The 16,218-nt window shown below is 39.1% G+C and overlaps 1 long non-coding RNA gene across 1 annotated transcript; it reads left to right on the top strand.

The window, feature by feature from the left end:
* The first annotated feature begins 2,020 nt into the window (after positions 1-2,020).
* Positions 2,021-14,028, top strand: LOC117671670 (uncharacterized). Its single transcript, XR_004592969.2, has 2 exons — positions 2,021-7,364; positions 8,867-14,028. It is a non-coding gene; the product is annotated as an uncharacterized LOC117671670 (long non-coding RNA).
* Positions 14,029-16,218: the final 2,190 nt, after the last annotated feature.

Below are 16,218 nucleotides of genomic sequence, written 5' to 3'. Positions count from 1 at the left end.
TTTGAAGCCCTGAACCTCATTGATAGGAACAAGGGGCATTACGTAATTATATCAAAGAAGTTATTTGAGATAAATGTTGAAAGAGACTTCCAAAGACAAAGAAAGAGAAGAAAGCAAATGGGATGTTAAAACGAACTGTGGAAATTGTCAAGAAGAGAAGACAAGATCAGAACAAAGAATTTCAGATAGGTGTTAGAAGACATATAAAGAAATATTACAAACAATATTTACAAAGACATTGAAAAGGGAAACAGATTTGGAAAAGCAAAGATAGTTCTCCAAACTATCTATAGGTTACAGGTATTAATAGGATGTAAACTATAGGTTACAGATATTAATAGAATATTTAGAGAACTATGGCAAGCAACAGAAGGATTAGCAAAAGCTTTGGCCAAACTATGCCAGCAACCCTGAGTTTATTGGACCATTATGTCACTACTTCCTATGCTCTTTTAGTTTTGGTAGAATTGTAGCCACTGTGGGATTTATTTCTTTTGCCTGTTACACATGCACTAAAAGATGTCAAAACATGAAACATTTGTATGTGCTCATTTTTCTTCATGTGACTTTTATTTTTAAAGACTTCTATACACTCCAGCTAATCTGGAAACAGCATCTCCAGGAAATTACTTTCTAGTTAAAGGGGCACTTGACATCTGCAGAACAGCAGAAATCTGCCAACTATATTTTTGGGGCCTGGTAGTGTAGATACAGTATTGGTGAAGCCCACTGTGGCTCATTCTCAATGCCTCTATTTTCTTGCTCTCTGATGTTCTAAGGCTGACAAGAGCACTCAACCACTGGCACATTTTTAAACAAACAAGTTGGAGCAAATAGTACATGGTTTTGCTTTGCTGACCTACTTAATTAAAAAAACAGTTTCTAAAAATGGAAATGCTGTTTGATTTAATACGAAGACGGGGCTGTGTTTTTCCAACATCTGTGTCCAGAAAGGAAGAAAAATCCTGTTTTGACTGGCCTTCCTCCATCACATTTCCCCCCCTCTCTTTCAATTCGTGTCTAAAGCACAGTAAGTTACATAAACATTCCATTTCTTTCCATAAATTGGCTTCAGTTTCTGAACAATAGAGTCACTGTGAAGAAGTGAAAAACCACAGACACACCCCACAACTGCTGGTCACACAGCCAAAAAGAACTAAAGATGCATTCTTTGAAAGTACCCAAAAGGAAATCCATGGTCTTAAGGCAAGACCTTTTAATGTTATACTTGGAAGTGTTCCTCCCTGCCACCCCCAATCCCGCCTGCTCTTGATTTTCTTCATCTTTGGCTGTCTGGTGCAAAATATTTGACAGAGAGAGAGAGGGGGAGAGAGAGTGAAGGGGGAGAACAGAAGAAAAAGAAAAGAGGGTTTGGAAGCAGAATATTATTCTCTTTTAAAATGTTGATAATAGCTGTCAGTATTCACTAACTTCTGAATGGTGTATGCCAAAAATTTGAAGCACCTCACAAAATTGGGAAACGATTTACAGCTAATTTACATAATGCAAGCAATGCTGTTGAAAATGCCCCCAACTGTCTGCATAAAACATTTCTCTCTGAAAATAAATTTACCAAGTTTGAAATTTTAAATTTTAACAGTGTGTAATGATATAGCCATAGAGAAATAATTCAAAGCCTTCTGATTTAGACTACAGTATTTATTTATTTATTTATTTATTTATTTATTAGATTTCTATACCGCCCTACTCCCGAAGGACTCAGGGCGGTGCACAGCCAAACAATAAAAACACATACAATACAAAATTTAAAAAATAGAATAAAATCAAATTAAATAATTTTGGCCCCGACAAATTTAAAACCCCAAACTTTTAAAACCAATTTAAAATTGAATATATAAATACTAAAAAATATTTAAAATTTTAAAAATCTTTTATAAAAGAGGGGGAAAATTAGGCCAGGCCGGCCTGGTGAAATAGTAAGGTCTTTAAGGCGCGGCGGAAGGTGCGCAGATCCGGGATCCTCCGTATCTCTGGGGGGAGCTCGTTCCAGATAGTAGGTGCCCCCACAGAGAAGGCTCTCCCCCTGGGGGCCGCCAGTCGGCATTGTTTGTAACAATGTACATTCAAGCATTAGGAATATAGCTGCATATTGATAAGAAATAAATCCTAGAGGAAAAATATGGGGAAATAAAAATTACAGGTAGTCCTCAATTTATAACTATAATTGACTGTGTCTGATTTTATGGTTGCTGTTGTTGTTGTTTTTGTTTTGCAGTGGCTGTTAAGCAAATGCCACAGTTATTAAGCAAGTTCATTTTCCTGAGTGGCAGTTTTTGCTGGAAAATAAATGCCTGCAAACTGGCAAAAAACACTGAAATTCTTTCTAAACTGAAAATTGTTGTCATGCGACTGATGATGCAAACAGCTGCAAATGCAAGCTGGTTGCCAAGAGGTCAAACTGCAATCACATGCCCACAGGTGTGGGTAGGTGGGTGGGTTGTGGCCATTGGAACTTCAAAAACTAGTTGTGAGTAGCTTTGGGGAGGTCCATTGTGACCTTGATTGATCATTAAGTGAGGACTACCTTCAATTTACATTATTTATATACTGTTCTGCCCCAGCTCCCCAAACACGACAAACCCTCTGAAGTTAACTGAAAGATTCCTTTATTAGGAGTGCCAGCAGCCCCGGCAGCTGTGGTTGCGCGACAGCTCCCCCAGTACCTGGATGAAATGACGTATCTGGATCCGTTCCAGTTGGGCTTCAGGCCTGGGTACAGCACGGAAACGGCATTGGTCGCGTTGGTTGATTATCTCTGGAGGGCTCGGGACAGGGGTTGCTCCTCTGTCCTGGTCCTATTAGATCTCTCAGCGGTTTTTGATACCATCGACCATGGTATTATGCTGCACCGGTTGGAAGAGTTAGGGGTGGGGGGCACTGTACTACAGTGGTTCTCCTCCTTTCTCTCTGACCGGTTGCAATCTGTGTTGTCAGGGGGGCAGAGGTCGATCCCGAGGCCCCTCATATGTGGGGTGCCACAAGGGTCGGTCCTCTCGCCCCTTTTGTTCAACATTTATGTAACGCTGCTGGGCGAGATCATCCATGGTTTCGGGGTGAAGTACCACCAGTACGCTGATGATACCCAGCTGTACATCTCCACCCCGGACCACCCCAACGATGCATTGAAGTGATGTCCCAGTGTCTGGAGGCCGTGCGGATCTGGATGGGGAGGAACAGGCTCAGGCTCAACCCATCCAAGACTGAGTGGCTGTGGTTTCTGACGTCTCGATATAGTCAGTTGACGCCATAACTATTGGGGGCGAATCACTGGCCCCCACGGAGAGGGCTCGCAACTTGGGTGTCCTCCTGGATTCACGGTTGTCTTCAGAAGAGCATTTGACGGCTGTGACCGGGAGGATTTTTCATCAGGTTTGCTTGATTCGCCAGTTGCATCCCTTTCTGGATCGGGACTCCCTACACACAGTCACTCATGCCCTTGTCACCTCCCGCCTGGACTATTGTAATACTCTCTACATGTGGCTCCCCTTGAGGAGTACCCGGAGGTTCCAACTGGCGCAGAGTGCAGCCGCGCGGGTGGTTATGGGAGCAACATGGCTCCTGTGTGACACCATTCCTGCGCGAGCTGCATTGGCTCCCGGTGGTCTTCCAGGTGCACTTCAAAGTTTTGGTTACCACCTTTAGAGCACTCCATGGCTTAGGACCTGGTTATTTACGGGACCGCCTACTACCACAAAGAGCCTCCCACCGGCCGGTACGCTCTCATAGAGAGAGGCTCCTCCGGGTGCCGTCAGCCAAGCAGTGTCGACTGGCGGCCCCCAGGGGGAGGGCCTTCTCTGTGGGGGCCACCCACTATCTGGAACAAGCTCCCCCTGGAGATATGGAGGATCCCGGATCTGCGCACTTTCCGCCATGCTCTAAAGACCCTCCTATTCCAGCAAGCTGGCCTGGCCTAATTTTCTCCCCTTTCTTTTAAATTTTAAATTGGAATTTTAATTTGTTTTAAATTATTGGGATTTTTTAATTGTCTTGGGCTAAATTATTTAATTTGGTTTTAATTATGTTTCTAACTTTTGTATTTATGTATTTTATTTTGTGCCTGTTCACCGCCCTGAGTCCTTTGGGAGTAGGGCGGTATATAAATTTAATAAAACATAAACATAAACTGCAGGTTAACAAGTCTGTCTGGCTGGGAAGTGAATAGTTGTCTGCCACATCTATTCATTGCCACCCCCTGCCTTTCATCCCCAGAGCTAGGGTGGGGCTCTGCTAGCAGAGGTAGCTCTTTCTTCCCATGTACCAGCCCACGGATTTCCACTGCTCTCCTCTCCTCTGCCTTCTGTGCATCCACACATCAGACACTAGATCCAGCTGTTCCTCCTCTTCCTCATCAGCCACCTCCAGATCTGGGAGCTGTTGACTCTCCATCTGAGAGCTGATGGATGGCTGAGGCTCTGCCTCTGTCTCTCTCTCTCTGCCAGCTCCTTTCCCTCTTTCCCCTCCGAGCTCTCAGTTTGCTCTTCTACACCTCCTTCTCCTCTGATTCGGCTGCTGGAGGGGCCGGCGGCCGACAGGCCACAACATGCAAGAGCCTTGGTAGTACAGGGGTTTAAGGCACCCTGTTATTAAGCTGGTTATTAAGACCAGCTGCCTGCAATTACTGCAGGGTTCGAATCTCGCCAAGGTTCAAGGTTGACTCAGCCTTCCATCCTTTCTAAGGTAGGTGAAATGAGGACCCAGTTTGTGGGGGCAATAAGCTGACTTTGTATAAATATACAAAAGGATGAAGGCTATTGCTGAGCACATTGTAAGCCGCCCTGAGTCTTCGGAGAAGGGCGGCATATAAATCAAATTAAAAAAAAAACATATACATTTTCCATATTTGTTGCAATTATGTTGTTACTGAAGGAAAATCCAGCCTTCCAATATTTAATAAGCCCCGAGGATTTGGTTTTGCCAGCTGGCCTGGATAACCCAGTGTGGGATAGAGCCTATCAAATGGCTGATTTAATCGTGTGTTGTTGCCAGGGGGTGGGGGTTTTTAAAAATTCTATACTGTGTTTTTATTGTTTGTAAGTGGCCTAGAGTCAGTGTAAAAACATTGTTATTTGAGCAGTTCTTCTACATGAATAACCTATCTTTGCTCTTCCCACAGACTCTAGAAAATATCCCAGTTCTATAGGCATTGGGCATAGGAGCTGATGGGTACAAGAACTGCAAGAGTCATAGAATCCATTCAAATGAAGCTCTTCTTGCAGCCAGAGCTTCTGGATCAGCAGTTGTGGGTATAACTCACTCTTTTCTCATTTAAACCCGGGGTGAATCATCTTTAATACTGATAAGAGAATCCTGACTAATATTACCACATTGCACAAAGGGGCAAGAAGGGTCAGAGTGATGCATAGATTGCAGCATTATGATCCAAAACCAATCCCTTTTCTATATGGTTGTGATATCATGCAATAGCACTTAGACTTATATACCACTTCACAGTGCTTTACAGCCCTCTGTAAGTGCTTTACAGAGTCAACATATTTCCCCCAACAATGTGGGTCTTCATTTTACTGACCTCAGAAGGATGGATGGTTGAATCAACCTTGAGATGGTGAGATTCGAACTGCTGAACTGCTGGCAGCTGGCAGTCAACAGAAATAGCCTGCAGTCCTGCATTCTAACCACTGTGCCACCATGGATCCACTCCAGAAGGATGGAGCTTATAAGCACAAGTGCAATAATCATTAACAGTCCACCGGCCCCAATCTATTTGTCATTAAGGTCTGTAGGCTAATTTAGGAGTTATAGTTATGCTCTGTATAAAAAAATATATATTCCAGTCATCCAAGGCATCTAAAGTTGATGGTTCTCAAGAAGCAAAGCTGGGAAATACCTCAGTAGATAAATCTAGATAGTAGTTTTCAACCGATATAGAGATAGAGCAATCTTTCAGCTGGCATAGGAAGATTTATATAAGGCAAGTATTGGTACCATCAGCTAATCTGGACCATGTATCCCATCCCCCACTTTAGATAGTAATATCATCTAAATGCATTTGATTTAGAAAAATAGGTTGATTCCTGATGGTGGCTCATGGTGAAGAGGATGCAAATAGGATTAAGTTAATGAATCAACTATCTTGGTGCTGTGTGCTACTATCTATCAATGCAGAGACTAGACTATTCCCTGGAGGAAATCACCAATTTCTGCTGTATGAAGAGAAAGGTCAGGCTAAGCAATTTGCGAACTCTACCTAATGAACAGGTCAATTTATATAGCAATGATGAATATATTGCAAATGAGTTCAGAAAAAACATAGACAATACAGCTGCCTTTTTCAAATGGTATCTTTTGGTGCCAAAGAAGTCCTTCCAATGAGGAATGGATGGAATCCATCTGTGATTATTCAAGGGCAAATCCATCATTACATCAGACATTTAATGTCAGACCCCAATCAGCAAGCCAAATTTATTTAAATTTACTTCATGGAAAGACAAGACAGGGTAGAATTGAGAAAGGAACACTCCACAATGATGTAATTCAATGTGAGATTTTTGAATTATGGGAGAAACTACCATGACAACGAAACCTAACATTGTGTCATTCAAGATTGAAGATACTTCTCAAAGTGAATTAAAATGTTCATTGTAACAGCAGAAAAAAATCTCCAGTACTTCAAATTTGCCTTTGTAAAGTTTCAATTGAAGAAAAACATGCAGCTAGGGAGGGGAAGAAGGAAGATAGAATTTCTTATTGGGTGAGAAAAACAAAATTCAGAAACATCAAATGATGAAATAGAATTATCTTCAGGCTTTCAGAATTACCAGCACAATTTATGGAATAAGGTATAGATTTTATCTACCCAACATTTGACAATCCTGCAGAACTGTTCTCAGAGAACTCTATCTTGGTTTCCCTCAATGAAATAATGAGGAAAAATCAATTCCATATGCATTAGATGCTTCTCTGGAATGATGAAAGAATATTGTTAATGCAATGCTGTCAGTGAAGGAGCTAATGCTACTCATTTTCCAGCATAATTTTTGATGCAATTTAACTGTCTGGATTTCCAGCAAATACACTGGAATTGAAGATGGGATTCCCATCATTTTAATTAGGAATTTGGCTCTTCGAAGGCTTTGCAAATGGAACATGGATGATTGTGAAAGAATTTTACAAGAATCACATTGTAGCAAATATAAACATTGGTGCATTCAGAAATGATGTTGTCATAATTCCAAAACTTATGTTAATCTATCAGTCAGAAGGTGAAGATATTCAGCTTCAGTGGACACAGTTCCCAAAACAATGATGCTTTGCGTTCACTATGCATAAACTGCAAGAAAAAAACCATGAAGAGCTGCTCCGGGTCATTTTATTTCTTTGTTCAGGTAAGGAAATGTCTCTGAAAGGATGATCCAGTGGGTTACCCAAGAGAAACCACTTTAAACCACTCTGTGTGATGGCTGTCACCACATGAGGAGTGTTGATTTGGATGTAGTGGTTGACTATGCGGGTGGAGTTTTAGAAAAAAAGTCTTGAGAAAGAGTTGTTCCTTATCCTCCTTTTTTCTTTTTCCCTGAGGAAAGGCATTTGTGGTAGCATACAGAAAAATTCCAAATGCTTGTGGTGAACTGTAGAATACAAACAGCAAACCATGTTTTGACAGCTGCAACATGGAATAATTATAAGTGGCCTCTGTTGGGTGGCCACAACAGAAGCCCTTGCCTTCACTAAGTATGCGATAGCAAATGTGAAAAAGCAAGTCAGTAAAAAGCCCAGTGAAGTGCTAGCAAAAGTGTAATCACACCCTGAATTTAAGGCAAGAAAAATGCTATTTTCCAAGACAGAATGGGTGAGAAAACAAGAGGATAGGAGGAGTGCCTGCCTAATAAAATGTTAAGTGTGTTTTAATTTTCACAGTCCAGCATATGCTATGAACATTTTCTTATGCATGTGAAGCAAAAGTTATATTCAGAAACCCTTTAGTTAGAAAATTCATCCAGCAAATCTCTAGCTCTCATCTATCTAATCTAAGCGTAAACTACTAAGCATGCTATCTTTTAATTACAAAACAGAATCTCACATCATGCATATTGGCTTCATTGAAGTCAAGTTGGTATGCTAATTTAATAATTAGCCAAATCTCTGCTCCAATCAACATTAGAGTAGAATAGAATAACAAAGTTGAAAGGGACCTTGGAGGTCTTCTAGTCCAACCCTCTGCTTAGGCAGGAAACCCGGCCTATACCATTTCAGACAAATGGTTATCCAACATTCAGAGATTGCTATAGATTTGCAATGAATGCATTGGGAACCAGAATAGGTTGGACTTGTATCACATTTCATTATAAATGTATATTTAATAAAACTACTAGTACTGCTATTATTAATTACTACGGATTGAGATAAGGCTTAGTGAAAAATGACTTAATATAGTGCTACAAATAACAGCTTCTAAATTTGGTTTTGTTGCCAGTTAAATTTCTGGACATCAACTATATATACTTAGATATTTGAGGACTGCTAGCAGCAGGATAAAAAATTTAGCAAATATTCTCAGAAGATGTTGATGCTTTTTAATACAGTGCAGTATAGAATAAATTATAGCAGAATTTTCCTAGATGGTAAATTCTATAAAGAATTTAAATAAACCTAAAAAATAAGCACACAGCTTTCACTGAAATGAATTTGAATTTCTTCTCCACTGTGTCACGCTAAGAACAATGAGAGGACAAGCATTCAACAATGAAACTAGTCCAGATACGGAAAGCTTGTAGTCCATAACTTTTTATCTCCTTTACCAGTAGTATCCATAGGAGGTGTTTATTTTCTTCTCTGTAATTAAATAATGTTCTGTGTGTCTGTGTTTTGTTCCCTTCTCATGTTACAGGTCTCTGTGTTTGTGTGTATGAATATATGGCATGAGAACCAGCTGCATGTCTTCTGCTGTGGCTCACGTGACTAAGATGGAGGAGGCTTAGAATGGAGCAGTGGCAACATTCGGAACCATTGCCTAGCGTCTTCATGCTTGGGGCATTTTTCCCACAATGATTTTCTTTGCAGCCCCCTTCCAGATCCAGCCCATTTTGAACTTGATATCTCCACTCCCAACTATTCCCGCCATGCTGGTTTGGTGTTGTTCTATGTCCTATGACCTATGCCAATTGACAGAAAGACATATACACGCACAAACTCATACTATCACTTGACAAAACTTCTGATCAAGCCAAGGGCCTGGTCTGGCTTGCTTGACCCTGAGAAGGGTGAGGTCAGTGATTATATTTCAGTGTTGCTGAGGCATTGTGGGGATGCTTTAACTCCCATTCATCATCATTCCTTCTTTGTATGTTATATACCATATTCATCTCCCGCTTCTCACAACAGCTACCGGTAGTAGCAGGACAAGTTTGGAAGGTATTTTTATTCATTTATAAAATAACGGACAACATTTCAAAAACATTAAAAGAAACTGCGACTAATAGCATCTTTATAGATCCAGCTTAACTAAAGTGAAAACGTGTAAGATGATCATATAGCTGGCAAAAATGAACAAAGTGGTTTTTTTTTTGTTTGCCTGCCAAATTGTTCCTTTATTTATGATATCCAGCTTTCTAATCCAGAAGTCAAAATTAGTGGGCCTCAGATAGATTTCTAAACTGTGGGAAGGCATAGCTCAACATGGGTACTATTGTTTCCCAGTAACCTTATACTTGGCACTTAATATCTTCAGAAATTCACAAAATGCTCAGGATTGCATTTTGGCATTTAGACTTGGGAAATCTTGGAGTCAGCCTAGTTACCTTTTTGCTGAAGTGTTACAAAAGAATAAATTAATCAGTCATTACACGGTTCAATATGCTTTCAGAAGGACGTTTTTCTTTTGTTCTTTAAAGACACATTTTAATTTGAATACTAGAGTTTGATTAGTTGAATATTAAAACTTGATCAGATTAGAACTGTTCCTATCATTTTATGTATACATAAGATAGTCATAGTTTAATTCTAATCATTTCACCATGATTTTATTCTATAGTTCATTTTATTCTATTTTCAGTTTGTAATTTTAGTCTTAATGCAAATAAATCTTTTATAAAAATCTTTCATTTTAAGTTTAACATGTGGGAATGCTAACCTTTAGGTACATTTTACATTTCATTGTTTATGATTTAAATAGTGTAATATTTATTGATGTCATTTTATATTAGCCTATGACCAAAATTTAAAAAAAGATTCAATTTAAATGTTAGAGCTATTAAAACGAGATCCAGAGTGATAAAGAAATTATATGGACCACACCAGTGAGATAAAGTGCTTATCAAAGGTAGGCTGCAGTTTGACCCTAAACTGCCTTTCCAAAGGTGTTTGTGTGTGTGTGTTATAAAGTCTAAAAAACATTATTTGTGGAATACATTTATTATTAACCACTGCAAATTGATATTAATGCAGAGGTCTCCAACCTTGGCAACTTTAAGCCTGACGGACTTCAACTCCCAGAATTCCCCAGCCAGCTTTGAATTCTGGAATTCTGGGAGTTGAAGTCCGCCAGGCTTAAAGTTGTTAAGGTTGGAACCCCTGTACTAATGTATTTCAGTTAACAGTGTCTTTCTTTCAGTAGAAGAGATAATCCTTGTGCGGATTAGGTTCCTTATTGACCATTCCTCTCCCACCCATTGCTCTGGAGAGTTAGGAGGCTTTGCAGAGATTTGGATGTATGAGGGAGGTTTTGGAGGAGGCAGAGCAGGTAAATCTATATTTGACTGACATTGGATGAAGATCCAAAGATCAATGCCAGGTTGGAAATCTCTTTTGCTATCAGTGAAAACTGAAGGCCTTAGTCAGTCTAATATCAGGCCTGGTCAGGAGAAGGCTTACCACACTGTGGGAACACAAGACTTTGCCTGCAGTTCTTCATGTCTATGTAAAAAAGCTAGTAGGAGCCATGCTACAGGAAATACCATACTTGAAAACCTCACAAATTGTGAGCAGAGTACTCTTAAATCAAAGACAGACTATCTCTTTTAGGTTCATGGATTGTATAATGTGTATGGAGTAGGCTAATTTGAGCCTAGTCATTTGTGCCTCAAGGGATAACTCTGGATTTATTTATTCAATGACCCATTTGTTTGTTTTCTTGGCTGTCCATGGGATTCTCAGGAGTCTTCTCCAACTCTAAATAGTGGAGATCAAAAGTGCCAATAATATTCCTATTAGATCCCTAATAAAAGCTATCTTTTCTTTCCCTGCTTGAAAGAGAGAAAAGAGAATATTGGGAAAGAGGGAGAATGTGTGTGAGAGAAATATGTGGGTAAGAGAAAAAAGAAAAAAAAGTGTATTGTGGTGATAGTGTACATCAGTGATGGCTAACCTTTTCCAGACTGAGTGCCCCAAGCATGCGCGCGCAAACCCCCCAAATGCAATGCGCATATGCCCCCTGTGCATGCGCCCCACCCCTGCACATGCGCGTTCTGCCCCCCACACCCCTGCCTGCGTGCATGCCCCCCGCCTGCACCCCATGCATGCACACACAGGCCCTCGCACTTGCCATGGTCCCCGCGCATACACAGCAGAGACCCAAAGACTAGGTGACTGGCGGGAGGCACATGTGAATGCGCAGCAGAGCTGAACTGGGGTGACGGTTCGTGTGCCATCAGAGCGGGCACTGTGTGCCACCTTTGGCATGCATGCAATAGGTTCACCATCACGGGTGTAGATTCTGTTTTACTGCTTGTTAGATCTCAGCCATCGCTTGCTTCAGTGTTGCCTACTGTGTAGCCCCCAACAGTTTATCTTTAAAGGAATATGACTTTTTATATTAATTAATCCTCCCTCCTCCCTCCCTGCAAAGAAATAGAAGTTGGTCATTCTTGTCCTTTTTCAGTAGAGGTATAAGAAAAAAAAGACTCCTGTTTTCATCTATATGTGACAATACAGACTCAAATTTGCCCTTACTTTAACCAATCTGGACAGGCTCAACATTATCTATATTATAATCTTACTTGTGAGAAAAATCCTTTCAGCTCTTTTCTGACTAACATTAAAATAAAAAGCCGCAGATGCTTTGATGGTGGTGCTCCAATTCTTTCAACAGCATGTCATCAGTATGAAGAAGAGAGAAACCCATTTGGCTCTATCTTAACATTAGTTTCCTGAGCCAATATGTCAATGAACACTTTCCTTTGTACTGACAGCTCTCTGAATTTGCAATGCTGTTTTTCCATCAAAACCTGCATTTAAAAATTATACATTAAGGGAAAGAGCATTTAAAATGCATAGATTAGTGAACCTATGCAAAATTCATGCTTGCAGAAATACATATTTAGACAAAATATGTATAAATTTTCACATTGACCTCTTTATTTTGACAAACTTTAGCAAATTAATATAGTAGGGGTGAGACAAAATTCAATTAAATTTAGAAAGTTAAGAAGAAACTGCAGTTGATAAGTTTATCCATTATTGCCCCTATTCTGTGGAGATGAAGGAAAAAAACAGTAAAGAAATGACAGTTGAGCGTTTCCATTGTATGAACTGTTGGGGACATAGCATAAGAAAGTTTCAAAATATGATCGAAATGAAGTGATGTAGAAGTGACTGCATGAATTGGCAGACACCTGAGGCAATAACTTTGAGATATGAATAGCCCCATTAATTTTAATGAATGCTAACTCAAATGCCAGTTATTTGGATCACTACTATTCTACTTAATTATTTCAGAGATGGAAAAACTTCAGACTTGATGGATTTGCTTTCTTTTTCAATAGAACCCTAGATATAACAGTCAAAGCCTGGTACACAGAACAGGATACTTCTCAGCACGTTCTTTTTCTAGCAATTTACTCACAGAATGGACTTTTCATCCTAAAATCAACTTCTGGGTTTCTCAAGCCAGCCTTCTTCTGTTATTGCTCACTAGATATATTGCAAATATAATTCTCAAAGGTTTGGAAATTACAGCCCCAACATAGCTGGACAGTAAACAGAGTTCTCCAATGCTTTCACATATATCAAGTAATTCTAATATTGGAATTCTGACATGATTGGGAATCAAAGACCAGAACCAATCTTTTGCAAGTCATCGAATGACTTGCCAATTCCAATCTCTCTACCCATTCTTTCAAAAAAATTTTTTTAAAGAAAATATTCCATCATCATCATCATCATTTTAAGATAAGTCTTAATAAAAGAATCACAAACATTAAACTAGAAGATGAAAGAAGCACAATTCAATTATTGACATATGCAAACATTTGTGCAAGTAATAATATTTCAGTAATTCCATATTCTTAGTGAACATTAATTCTGATCTCTGGGGTCTTCATGTTCCTTTGTAACTAACAGATTGTGGATAGACAATCTGGAGCCCCCTAAACGTTTTGAATTATAAATTTCCACAATCACTTGAATTGCCCTTCTGGAGAGCAATCAGCTCTTGAAAAACAGAATAATGATATAAACAGTTAGTTCTCTGCAGGGTTAATCAGTAACAGGTAACCCTCTGCTTAACAATCCATTGATTCTTTGGAGAAGAATGAAGAAGTTGCAGTCCTCCAGATTTTGCTGCATTACTATTTCAAGCCTCTTTGAGCTGATCATCAAGTGGATCAGCAACTTCATAGGATTCCCAATTTTGCCTTAAGCATGTCAGTAAATTAATTGCCACCAAGTTGGTATTAATTCTTAGTGACAGCATGGATAGATTTTTTCCCCCAGAGTTTGTTGTAATTTGACTGCAAATTGCAACTTGATTCATATCCCAAAGTAAGCAACATGTCTTAAGCTCATTACTATGCTTACAGGAAGTGAGAAACAAATCACTAATATGTTTTTTTTTTAAAGTACAGAGATCGCCCTTCTCTTGTGTATTCTTTTTGACACCATTTTGATCCTTCCATCTAAAATAAAGATTATCTGTGACTTTTTGACATATAAATACATTTGTACTCTGCTGGACATGTTGATCACCTTCAATGAGATCAACCTGTTTGAAAGCATTCATGTATGTATTATGATGTAAAATAAATTATGCATTCCAAATAATATTTGGATATTTTATATATATTTATTTCTTTCCTAGAAAATACATGCATATTGTTATATTAATTTTAACGATGTCTTTATCACAAATGGGAAACATTCTTGAGAAAATTGGAATGCACTCAGATATTTCATTGTAAGTGGGAACAGTAGAATTCGGTATTTTTCAAATTGCATTTTTGTAATTGTTCCCAACAGAGCCCCACCTGTCACTGCCAGTTATGCAAGTAGTAGACACAACAAAACCTTCAGAAATGCCTGCTGGGATGGTTCTCCTCTGTAACATGGTGTAAAAATGCAGGGGATTTGGGGATTTTGAATCAATTTATCCTACAGCAAACATGTAGAAATTACCATACATGTCCTTTTACAAATAGAAATCTCCCAAGTGCAAATACTTTGTAAAAAAATCTGGTAAACTAAAATAGGTTTCTAAATGACAAGAAAATTTGGTATAGCCAAAGCTATTATAATATTAATATTGAATATAGTATTGTGAGTGTAACAGTGTGCACTTATTAACATATTAGTATAATGCTGATTACAAAAGGATTTTGAATAGTCAGGACTTAGGAATTTGGCCAACTGAAGTTACAGCATGGGCAAAAATCGACCAAATAGGGAGGGATGGTTATTTTTACTCTGATTGCCAAGAAATGAATCTATATAGATAATGCATACAATACTGGGTTTCTGTATTAGGCTCTGAGGTTGGTTCTGCCTTGGGTGACTTCAGGTCAGTCACACTCTTTCAGCTCTAAGAAAAAGGCAATGGCAAGCTGCTTCTGGTAAAAAACATTGTCAGGAAATCTGCAGGAACTTTTCTAGGCAGTCATAAGGCTCAAGACTGATTCAAAGGTGTGCTGTGTGTATGTGTGTGTGTCAGTGGTGGGTTGCTCCTGGTTCACCCCGGTTTGGGCGAACTGGTAGTGGGGGTAGCGTGAGGCTCCGTCCACACACCCAGATGTCATCAAAAACGCTCTGCGCATGTGCAGAAGCCATGCACTTGCAAAGCGAGCCTGCGCACTACCAATAGCAAACCGGTAGTGCCGGGATTTGAATCCCACTACTGGTGTGTCCCACTACACCACTACTGTACGCGCGCGCGCACACACACAAAATACATAAACTGAAAGAGTTCATGAGATTTTTCATCAACGTATTTAGGCCTATACTAAATATGTTGATTTTTCATCAACATATTTAGGCATTTTTCAATTTTGACGACTAAAAAAAATTGAAATCATTATATTTTTCTAATTTCCTATCTGTAGTTACTGGCCCTTCTCTTTTCTGTGCTCACGATTAGGAACAAATTCCAAGAAGGAACAGTGGGACTTTAAGCAACCTGTGTCATTATCAGAAGTGCCCTCCTTAGATGGGCTACTTACTACAGAGTATGTTTACTCTGTGAGTAAGAGTGAGGGTGAGGCTTTATGGTTATCCCAGTCAGAAAGAAGAGGGGAGCAAATAATTTTTTTTCTTCTTTTGTTCAGTCATGTCCAATTCTTAGAGTCTGCCTGGACAAATCTCTGCTAGGGTTGCCAGGTCTGCTTCCAAAATATAGCAGACAAGCGGGATGGGGGTGGTGGTTAAGCAGTAAAAAAAAAAATTACAATTATATATTATATAATTATATATTTTCTTACAAACATTTTAACACGTATTAAAATAATCACTTCAAAACTTTACTTAAAATTCAAAACATCAAATATAATAATATGTAAAATATTAAATTACATTTTACTTTGCTGTCGTGTGTATTTTTTATTTGACTGCGCAGCTTTGATCAATTCTTTGTGTTTAAGGAATAATTCTTTAATTTCAGTACAACGTTGAGAAATATTAAAAAATATACAAAGTTCACTTCGAACTGATACAAGCAGTCGGTTACGTTCGTCAGTCCACAAATTTCCCATGACACTGAAAATTCATTTGCATTTGATACCGGAATTGATGCACAATATTGGAACAGTTTCAGTAAACTCGGAGCTGGCTCTTTCTTGAAAAAGTACGTCCACTTATCAAGGGATGAATTACCCTGCAGATGAACATAAACTTCTTCTAAGGCAGAAATTTCATCAAGAGAGTGTTGGGTGGAAGTTCTTCTCGCCACGGTGATAATAACCAGATGTTCGTAATTTCTTCTAAAGTTGGAAGATTATTGCGATCAATTAGATTGAAACAATTTAGTGTCTCATATACTGA

Source organism: Pantherophis guttatus, chromosome 1, assembly GCF_059756535.1.
Source record: "Pantherophis guttatus breed Tessera chromosome 1, ASM5975653v1, whole genome shotgun sequence".
In the NCBI taxonomy this organism is placed as follows: domain Eukaryota; kingdom Metazoa; phylum Chordata; class Lepidosauria; order Squamata; family Colubridae; genus Pantherophis; species Pantherophis guttatus.
This window is presented reverse-complemented; position numbering and strand designations above follow the sequence as displayed.